Source organism: Mesoplodon densirostris, chromosome 17 (assembly GCF_025265405.1).
Source record: "Mesoplodon densirostris isolate mMesDen1 chromosome 17, mMesDen1 primary haplotype, whole genome shotgun sequence".
Lineage (NCBI taxonomy): Eukaryota > Metazoa > Chordata > Mammalia > Artiodactyla > Ziphiidae > Mesoplodon > Mesoplodon densirostris.
Genome location: NC_082677.1, coordinates 17886129 through 17895898, shown reverse-complemented (window position 1 = coordinate 17895898; position 9770 = coordinate 17886129). Strand labels below are relative to the sequence as shown.

At 40.4% G+C, this 9770-nt stretch overlaps 1 long non-coding RNA gene across 1 annotated transcript; it reads right to left on the bottom strand.

Annotated features, from left to right (window-relative positions):
* Window positions 1–907: 907 nt before the first annotated feature.
* LOC132477700 (uncharacterized) lies at window positions 908–9514 on the bottom strand. Its single transcript, XR_009530310.1, has 4 exons — window positions 9400–9514; window positions 7589–7679; window positions 4158–4281; window positions 908–972 (listed from the first exon to the last, which is right to left on the bottom strand). It is a non-coding gene; the product is annotated as an uncharacterized LOC132477700 (long non-coding RNA).
* Window positions 9515–9770: the final 256 nt, after the last annotated feature.

Sequence of the window (9770 nt, the reverse complement as noted above, 5' to 3'; positions counted from 1 at the left end):
TGAAATGATGGAGCTGGTTTAAAAACAATATATGTCAGGCACCTCAAGGACCCTACGTTCTATAGGCAAAAGTGAAGACAGAGTTAACAGAGCACAAATCTGTTTCATCTGACTGTATGAGTTTTACGTTTCTCCTTTAAAGGCCTGGCTACTGTGTGGTTCAGAAGCAGTATGACACAGGGATCTGGGAGGCTTCAGGGGATACCCACACCCAGAGAGAAGTTTGCCAGTCAAGGAGCACTGAATTGTCATGGTGTAAATTTGCAAAACTTGACAGCTTTTAGTGATATGGCATTGGTCTTGAAATTCAGTGCACGGTAATTTTATTTTATGGTAAGGAAAAGGATATGAGAAAAGAGAAGGTAGTATACTATGTTTTTCAAATTTCTTCCCTCTTCTACCCTATAAATAAAAGGGCAAAGATATTACTGAGCAAATGTTCTTTACAAAAATTTGATGTATTCTCATGCTTAGAAATTTTGCTATAGGAAAGTCACTGCTACTGTTTACATGAGACATTCCTACTCTGAAATCTAAACTCTGAAGTATTTACTATGCTTAGATAAATCACATATTTTTCCTTGTGAGTACAGCCTGTTCAGGTTTATACATACCACTGTGTAATTCCCCAAGCACTGTTCCCAGTTTAAAGCGTGATGTTGGATGCATTTGTGGAAACTGATGTGAAAGGTATTCGCTCTTTAAAATACTTGCTAACTGGCCAGTTAAAAGCATGCCTTTGAATCTGAAACTGAATTGAAACTGAATTTGGCTTTGGTCAGTAGAGGCTCCAGGAAAATTGATAAAATAGGAGAAAGAGAAATCAGCTTCTTTTTTAACTTTTTTTTTTGGCCGCGCCATGCAGCTTGTGGGATCCTAGTTCCCCCACCAGGGAGCGAACCCGTGCCCCCTGCAGTGGAAGCGCAGAGTCCCAACCACTGGACCGCCAGGAAATTCTCTCAGCTGCTTCTTCTAGAATGTGAATGGAGAGATCCAAGACTGAGGATGGGAATTTTGTCATAATGATGGCAAATTTTTAAAAAGAGACACACATGAATGCAGCTGAGGAATCCAGAAACGTTCCTGGTTTCTGGCCCTCCTGAGGCTTTGATTCATGAAATACCCTAATATCTTTCTGTAATCTTCTGCCATGTTCTAAAATGTCTGCAAAATCTAAAAAGCCCATATTATTAGGAAAAAATTATTCAATTGTGAACAGAGCCCAGAAGATGGTAAAAAATATTTCTTTACTGTTCTCATCACATCATTGCTCATTCCTGACCCCCAAGCTATGCTCTATGACAAGGCCCAGAGCACATCTCCTTCACTAAAGCACTGAGAATTGCATTCATGAGTGGAGCCCCTGCAAGCTCTCTCAAAGGAGAGCTCTGTGGTTGCTTTCCTTGGTAAGCCAGGTAAAAGGTACTACCACTGATACGGTCTTTCCAATTCTAATGGGGATAATGGATCTCAGAGTGGCAGAGGTAGTGGCAGCACTTAGTCACCAAAGACAAATTGGATGCATCTACTGTGAGGGGTAATCAGAATGCCTAGGCCTGCAGAGATCTTTGATGGTGGTTAATTTATCATGCTATTCCTAGGAATAAAATAGGTAGACAGTCTATTAGAGTATTGCTTGATCTATATTAGAGGGGAAAACTTCAGGTCTGGTAGCCAAACACCTGACTTGAGTCACCACCGTGGACAGTCATGGCATCTTATCCAGTTTCCAAATGTAAGTCAATTCACAGACCCAAAGCTCCTTGATTAAAGAGGAGGCAGGTGTCCCTTGGGGAAGAACCCTGCTGTCTCCGGAACATAACCAGAACACATGGTCCAGAATGAAGGGGTGAAAGTAGGAGTGGCTCTTCTTACTGTTATACCCAATAACTCACTCACAGGTGATTTTCGCTTCTCATCCTGATGAGAACTCTGCTGGCTAGGAGGTCTTCGTCCCCAAAGAGAAAATCTTTCCACCAGCGGAAATAACAGTGGTTCTATTAGATTGGATGGTGAGGCTTCCACCTGGCCATTTTGGGCTCCTCATGCCATTGAACCAACAGGCAGAAAAAGGGTTACTCTAATGACTAAAGTGATTGACCTTAATTACCAAAGGGAAAGTGAGTTGCTGCTACACCATGGGGACAAGGAGGACTACATCTGGAACACGGGGGATTTTCTGGGGTGTCTTTAAGATTTCCATGACCAACGTTAAGGGTTAATGGAAACCATAGAAACAAACAAACTGAAAAACAAGATAATTGACTACTGGGTTCTTTTGGGAATGAAGGTTTGGGTTATTCAAGTAGAAACCCCACCAATTGAGCATCTGACTGAAGGAAATACAGAATGATTCTAGTCTACTTGTTACCGTGACATATTTTCACTGTAATGCTAGATAAAACAAGTCTATGTCAATTTCCTTCTGTTCCTGCTGGTGGAGCATACATGTTATGGAGCCATAAGCATGGTCATGTGCTTCCTTCAAGGTGAAGACTGCCTTACTCATCTTTCCATCTAGCCCAGCCTTGTGCTTGGCACATAGTAGATACTGAAAAATATTTGTTGAATGAATAAGTGCAGTCTTCCCAAAAGAATCAAAAAGAAAATTTACTGTATCATGTTGAGATTTCAAGAGCTTATTTGGGTTCTACCACCATTTCTGAGAAGAGTTATGATAACATATAAGTTATGCCAGTAAGTATGACAATCTTATTTTCCAAAATCCTTAACAAATAGGCAGGAACTGTTTTATAACTAGTGTGACAATTGCTTACAGGAAGATATATGTATGCTTCTAAAATGTGGGAACATTGTTCTTGTGATGAGTTTAAACATTTTCCCTGTAATTTAACTTCTATTATTATATTTGCTTTAAAGTATCCTTCAAAAAAAAATTTTTTTTTTGGCCATGTCACGCTGCTTGCGGGATCTTCATTCCCCGACCAGGGATTGAATCTGGGCCCCGGCAGTGAAAGCACCGGATTCTAACCACTGGACCACCAAGGAATTCCCCAAACATTGTTTTAAAAAGATGGGCTTCATTGTTTGAATCTTCATAAAGTCTGAATCTGTAAAGTCCAGCAAATACTGAGCCTTTTCTAAAAATGAGTTTAATGGGAGGAACAAGGTCCAGGAAAAAATTCAGGAATGCCAACAGAAGACACGTTGTAGTAAAATTCATTATTATTTTTTTAATTAACCGCACACGGCACGTGCGGTCCTGTTTCCCCAACTAGGGATCAAACCCTCACCCCCTGCAGTGGAAGCATGGAGTCCTAACCACTAGACCACCGGGAAGCCCCTTTAGTTTGAAGTATTGTAAATTTCTAAGCCTCAGTGTACATAGTCCAATCTAATTACAACAATATAACACAAGGCCAAAAAACACATTTTCTCATTAATTGTCTTTGAGGCCACACCTCCATGTCTGCACATGACCCAGGAATGACAGTCAGTGAATCATTAACTGCTGTTTATTTATGCTAATGGAGAGCTGTCACACAGATAATCCCGAAAGGCAGATATTTATTTCATCATTTTTGGCACCTTTACAAGAACCAGCCACTGAATAAGGGTAATCAAATGTGAATCTATCTAATAGTCTATCCTGGCCTTTGTTCAGTCTCGGACAGTTGTATTAGTATGTGTTTTGTAGGACTGCTAAACTATCTTTCAGGTTCTCAGCTTTAAAACAGATATACTCCTAAATTCCTAGCTTCTATCAAAAACTCTTTAGAAACCTTTCCTTTAGAAATTGTTAACGGATTTGTCTAATCACATGACAGCGTAGAATGAACTTTATACAGTGCCTGAAGGAGTAAGTGCTTATATTTATTTAATGAATATTGAATTACCTGGATTTTACTGTATCACCTTGCCAAAGACACCTAATCTCTCTTGGGCCACTTTCCCCATGGGGGGAGTGAGGATTTGGACAAATGGTCTCCAAGATGCCTTCTCGTTTAACAATTCAGTTTCAAAACGACATCTCCCTATACCACGTTGCAATCCTGTTTCTTACACAGCATGAAGATAATATGGAGCTTTTTGCCTCTAAATATTCTTTTCCTTAAGTTTCAAGGGTTGCTGCCTTAATTTTTAGTGTTCTGGAATTTGACAGCAAGTCCAAGTTCACCACACCCATCCACACTCACCATGATTTTATAGATCGGGATAACGTTCCTCCTCAGCCTTGACTTCCAGACTGAAAGACTGTTGTGTCTCGTGTGCCTTCTCTGGGTCACTCGTGCTCTTCTTCCTTGAGCTTCGTCAACTCACCTTTTCACCAGAAACGCAATAAATGAACCAAACATAGGTCAGGAAGGACAAGTTTTGTGTCTTGTTTCTTATCATGGTTGATAAGATTCTCTGCTTAATTTTCAAAACGCTTTCTGATAATAGCATTTTACATATGCTTTTGATTGTGACCACACACTGGACTGGTACTTCAGAGATCTTTGTGTGACCTTAAATAAGACCTAGGAGACCATCATACAATTTATCCCCAAATATACAATCTCACAGTTTCTTGTTCATCACTGGTAAGTCACTTCTGTCTCCTCACAAAACTGTGTGAAACCTCTTATTTACCAAGTTGAACTAGCACTACATTCCTCAATAAACTACAGTATCACCTCCCCTTTTCAGAATCAACACAAATTTTTTTTGCAATATATCATTTTATATTTTATTTATTTATTTTTCCTTGGTTCTTTCCTGTACTTTTTTTTTAACATCTTCATTGGAGTATAGTTGCTTTACAATGTTGTATTAGTTTCTGCTGTATAACAAAGTGAATCAGCTATACATACACATAACACAGTATGCCCTCCCTCTTGTGTCTTCCTCCCACCCTCCCTAATCCCACCCCTCTAGGTGGTCACAAAGCACTGAGCTGATCTCCCTGTGCTAGGCAACTGCTTCCCACTAGCTATCTATTTTACATTTGGTAGTCCATGCCACTCTCTCTTTGTCACAGCTTACCCTTACCCTTCCCCATATCCTCAAGTCCATTCTCTAGTAGGTCTGTGTCTTTATTCCTGACTTGCCCTTAGGTTCTTCATGACCTTTTTTCTTTTTTTCTTAGATTCCATATATGTATGTTAGCATATGGTATTTGTTTTTCTCTTTCTGACTTACTTCACTCTGTATGACAGACTCTAGGTCCATCCACCTCACTACAAATAACTCAATTTCTTTTTATGGCTGGGTAATATTCCATTGTATATATGTGCCACATTTTCTTTATCCATTCATCTGTCGATGGACACCTAGGTTGCTTCCATGTCCTGGCTATTATCAATAGTGCTGCAATGAACACTGTGGTACCTGACTCTTTTTGAATTATGGTTTTCTCAGGGTATATGCCCAGTAGTGGGATTGCTGGGTCATAAGGTAGTTCTATTTTTAGTTTTTTAAGGAACCTCCATACTGTTCTCCATAGTGGCTGTATCAATTTACATTCCCACCAACAGTGCAAGAGGGTTCCCTTTTCTCCACACCCCCTCCAGCATTTATTGTTTGTAGATTTTTTGATGATGGCCATTCTGACTGGTGAGGTGATACCTCATTGTAGTTTTGATGTGCATTTCTCTAATGATTAGTGATGCTGAGCATCCTTTCATGTGTTTGTTGGCAGTCTGTGTATCTTCTTTGGAGAAATGTCTATTTAGGTCTTCTGCCCATTTTTGGATTGGGCTGTTTTTTTGATACTGAGCTGCATGAGCTGCTTGTACATTTTGAAGATTAGTCCTTTGTCAGCTGCTTTATTTGCAAATATTTTCTCCCATTCTGAGGGTTTTCTTTTCATCTTGTTTATGGTTTCCTTTGCTGTGCAAAAGCTTTTAAGTTTCATTAGGTCCCATTTGTTTATTTTTGTTTTTATTTCCCTTTCTCTAGGAGGTGGGTCAAAAAGGATCTTGCTGTGAATTTATGTCAGAGTGTTCTTCCTATGTTTTCCTCTAAGAGTTTTATAGTGTCTGGCCTTCCATTTAGGTCTTTTTTTTTTTTTTTTTTTTTTTTGCTGTACGCGGGCCTCTCACTGCTGTGGCCTCTCCCGTTGCGGAACACAGGCTCCGGACACACAGGCTCCGCGGCCATGGCTCGCGGGCCCAGCCGCTCCGCGGCATGTGGGATCTTCCGGGATCGGGGCACGAACCCGTGTCCCCTGCATCGGCAGGCGAACTCTCAACCACTGCGCCACCAGGGAAGCCCTCCATTTAGGTCTTTAATCCATTTTGAGTTTATTTTTGTGTATGGTGTTAGGGAGTGTTCTAATTTCATTCTTTTACATGTAGTTGTCCAGTTTTCCCAGCACCACTTATTGTCTTTTCTCCATTGTATACTCTTGCCTCCATCAAAGATAAGGTGACCATATGTGCATGGGTTTATCTCTGGCTTTCTTTTTTTTTTATTTTATTTATTTTATTTTTGGCTGCGTTGGGTCTTTGTTGCTGTGCAGGCTTTCTCTAGTTTCAGTGAGCAGGGGCTACTCTTCATTGCGGTGCACAGGCTTCTCATCGCAGTGGCTTCTCTTGTTGCGGAGCACAGGCTCTAGGAGCACGGGCTTCAGTAGCTGTGGCTCTCGGGTCCTAAGGCGCAGGCTCAGTAGTTTGGCACGTGGGCTTAGTTGCTCCGTGGCATGTGGGATCTTCCTGGATCAGGGCTCGAACCCGTGTCTCCTGCATTGGCAGGAGGATTCTTAACCACTGTGCCACCAGGGAAGCCCTCTCTGGGCTTTCTATCCTGTTCCATTGTAGCACAAATTTTAATGTGACAAATCCTTGTATAAATCTCTGGAGATCCTGCATCTCCTATTTCCTTGTTTTCAATTTAACTTATTTGGAGACTCGGCAATAGTCTGAATGAACTGGATCACAGAGTTTTAGAAAACATCTAGTTTGGTCTCTAACCCAGCGGGAACCATATTTATGAGATCTCTGGGATAGTCATCTAGCCTGTGTATTGATTATATTTTCTTATTTTCTGTATTCCTTGTTTTTTTTTTTTTTTTTTGCAGTACACAGGCCTCTCCTCACTACTCTGGCCTCTCCCGTTGCGGAGCACAGGCTCCGGACACGCAGGCTCAGCGGCCATGGCTCATGGGCCTAGCCGCTCCGCGGCACGTGGGATCTTTCCGGACCAGGGCACGAACCCTGCATTGGCAGGCGGACTCTCAACCACTGCACCACCAGGGAAGCCCTATTTTCTGTATTCTTGATGCTTTACTGGGGCCTTATTGTCAGAGGAGGGACTGCTTCACCCACGGTTAGCTAATTCCTAAGGAAGGCAAACCACTCGCCCCAAGGAGCCTGCCTTTCATTTGCAAACCAACCAATCCAGAGCCCCCCACCTTCCTTACCTGGCTCTTACATTCCGTGTCAATCAATATTTCCCTGTCCTACTCACCCCAGAGCCAGGTACCAGACAATTTGGGACAGCCCCTGTATCCCAGAGCCTGCTGAAACTATTCAAACTAGCCAATCCTGAGTGTGCTTACCCCGCCTTGCACATGGAACCACAGTAAGGGCTCACGCCCATGCCTTCCCCTTGCTCCTTCTGCCTCCTGACCAACCCTGATGCTTACCTGTGAGTCACTGTGTGGCAAGGTGTGCCCTCTCCTCTTGGGAATTGTAACACTATCTTTTTCAACGGCAGTAGTTTCCTGCTCACCATACCTGAATAAGAACAAAACCTACATTTTAAAAACAACTGTTAAAACAATTCCAGGGACCAGAAGTTCATTTCTTTGCAAGGCAGCAATTTCAGTAGTGAACTAAGTAGGAAAGTTCTTTTCCATCTTAAACTAAAATCTGCTTCACTGTACCTTCTAACAATTCTTCCTCCTGGGCAATAGAGAATAAATCTACCCATTTTTTTTCAAGTGATGAACCATCAGATATCTCAAACACATCTATGACTGTCTTTCCTGAAATACATTTGTGAGAATCACACACATGAATCTACAGATTTTTTTTTTTGGCTTTATTTCTAGTCAACTTCTTCAAATGATTAGCATTTCACAAGTCATACCAGCTTCAATAGCCCAGTGGATTGAATACATTCTTCCAACATTCCCAGTGTCAAGGACCATTCATTCATTCATGCATGATTAAGCAGCTGCTCAGCAGCCTGGTAGCCTTTGCTGGTTTATCACTGCCCTTGATTTCAAGTGCAGTGTCTGCTGGAACTGGTCTACTCCACATGTGACTTCACTAGCACTTACTTGCCTGGGTCTGGGGACCCGGTTTGTAGTGGTGCCAGGCATGGCATAGACTAAAATTTCTGAATCCTTTAAGATGAATTGCCATGAAACACTTTTTATCCTGTACTTAATTGTGTTGTGATTCTACTGCAGCCTTTTAGATTTCTAAGTGTGAATGTAAAATTCCCCCATTCTCTAGTGTACAGGGCTTCCTCCAGAATCACGTTCTTTCCTCGTTTAAAATTCTTTTCCCCAAAATAGTATGTTTATTGTAAAAAAAAAAAATTATCAGATAAATCTGCAATGAAAGAGCTAGATCCCTGTAATCTTATTCCCAAGATATGGTATTTTTGATGTATATATTACATCATATTTTTCCTATACATAAGGCTCTAGTTTTTGGGTTTTTGTTTTTTTTTGGTTGTGCCATGCTTGTGGGACCAGGGATTGAACCCCAGCCCCGGCAGTGAAAGCACTGGGTCCTACCCACTGGACCATGAATCAGATTATACATACAAATGTTTCACAACTTTTTTTTCATTTATCAATATATCTTGGGTATTGTAAAGCCATACTTATGAATGAATTACTATTAACAGAGTTCCTTGAGGCCAGGGACTATTGTGTTTAAGTATTTATGAAACACAGCACATAAATGATTCAATTTTTGAATGACTACATTGTAATGATTCCTACGGAACTACAGATTACACATTTCAGCCAATACTGGGACAATTTTTCCTTTAAATTTCTATAGAAGTCTTGGGTGGTGTGTGATTCATTTATATTGCTAATTCTATCTAATGTTGTGTTTATACTCATTATTTCAATAATTTGGTCTCAGTTTTTTTAAAAGAGCAAGTTGAAAGGGAGCCTCATATCCTATTGCACGAGTTTAATTGATTCTATTGTTTCCACTCATTCACGTGCAGTCCAGTTAGCTCCCAAAAGTATTTCCCTGCCAGGTTGCATAAATAATGCAAATTAATGTAAGTGGTAGTTGATTATATTCCATTTATGAGTACTATGTACAGGGAAACTCCACAGTTTTGATTATAAATTTTCCACTCACAATATCTAGTGTTTTTACATTATGTAAAATAAATTATTGATTTAATGTAATTTATCAAGATTAGTCTAAGATTTCACTTCCATTTCCAGCTATGTTTTTGCTGGTCCATATCTAGACTTACATTAAGAAGTAAACATACAGGGACTTCCCTGGCAGTCCAGTGGTTAAGATTCCTCACTTCCAATGCAAAGGGCATGGGTTCCATCCCTGGTCAGGGAACTAACATCCCACATGGCGTGTGGTGCGACCGAAAAAGTATTAAAAAAAAAAAAAAGTTTGGTTAAAAAAGTAAACATACAGTCAAACAAAAGAGATGTGAGCAACACAACACTGTCATACATGTGTCTGTTTTTGTTAATGATTTTAAAAAGCCTTAAATTATATTTTGTACCATTCTTAAATTATAATAGTTTGTAATCCAAGTTGAAAATATATTCAAATAATCTTAACTGATGAGCCAAACGCAGTTAAAAGCCAAATTCTCTTTTTCTG